Here is a 1227-nt window from a genome sequence, read left to right as displayed (position 1 = left end):
ACACACAGAGCAGATTGTGTGTCTTTGTGTATTTTCACATAAAACACACAACTCAGACGGTCCTTAAAAACTCAGTTTTTCTAAAGTTAAACTATATCTGCTGATTTCTTTAACTCTGGAGTCTGTAGGAGGTCCAGTGGTGGAGCGTCCAGCCTGACACTGGGAGGGTAGTTCTGTACATGGACTGTATCTAAGAACTGGACTGAGTGAGTGTGATGCCACCAATGAGGTGACCATGTTTTGACCATACGGATGTGTGAGCAGTGATTGGTCTGAATCCGTCTGGGTCCACGTTTCTATGGCAACCACTGTCGCCAATGAGGAGTGAGATTGTTTAAAAGCCACACCCCTTGCACTTTAAGCAAAGAAGCTGTCAATCAAATGTTGGAGGCGGGGCCAGCAGGCACCACTGAGGCATCTGATTGGCCAGTTTAGAACTTGAATAACTTGAGATAAAAAAAGAAATAATCGTGAAGACTTTAGCAAAGGTCTCAGAATATTCTGACCAGTGGAATGACTGAGTATTTCTCCATAGAAGTCTACGGGAGTTTGGCCTCTTGGAGTGGGAACAGCAGGGGGAGGGATCACTCAGTCCAGTTCTCGTATACAGTCAGTGCTCTGTAGATCCTCAGCAGTTGCACTGAGGCGTTGAGTGTTCTCGAATGCAGCAGATCCCTCACTCAGAAGCAGGGAAACGGAGCGTCTTTGGCCAGCAGACGTGAAGTTCTGACCTTCATTTGTCAAAATCTTTAAGGGGGGCAGAGGACTGTCCCTCTGTGGGCTGTGTAACCACACCAGCTGTCCTTTAGTCTGATGAATCCACGGCTGCTGATGGCTCTGATCCACACGCTCCAGCAGACACTGGAATTAATGACCTGCAGTTCAGAGCGCAGGTGCTGTGACGCAGGAGAGCCACACCCCCAAACACACACGTGCACGTACACACATGCACACACACAGAGTTTTTATGCTCTCAGCTTTTAAACCCTCAGAGACTTGCAGATCCCGACAGGCTGAACCTTCACAAGCTTCACCTACAAACCATGTGGAGGAGGAGGAGGAGGAAGAGGAAGAGGAGGGCTTCCGAGCCCCCTCCTCTGCTGTGGTCACATCATCTTTCATGGTCGTAACTCGTTAGACGGCAAGTCTCATCAGGCTTAATGCAGCGCTGACAGCAGAGTCCACAGCATGCAGGAGGAGGAGGAGGAGCAGGAGGAGGAGGAGGAG

The 1227-nt window shown here is 49.6% G+C and overlaps 1 protein-coding gene across 1 annotated transcript in view; it reads right to left on the bottom strand.

Annotated features, from left to right (window-relative positions):
• Positions 1-1227, bottom strand: part of LOC112145680 (plasma membrane calcium-transporting ATPase 2) — a gene marked incomplete in the record, with an annotated part of 77027 nt that overhangs the window by 860 nt on the left and 74940 nt on the right.

The sequence above is a fragment of the Oryzias melastigma genome, linkage group LG5, assembly GCF_002922805.2.
Source record: "Oryzias melastigma strain HK-1 linkage group LG5, ASM292280v2, whole genome shotgun sequence".
In the NCBI taxonomy this organism is placed as follows: Eukaryota; Metazoa; Chordata; class Actinopteri; order Beloniformes; family Adrianichthyidae; genus Oryzias; species Oryzias melastigma.
This window is presented reverse-complemented; position numbering and strand designations above follow the sequence as displayed.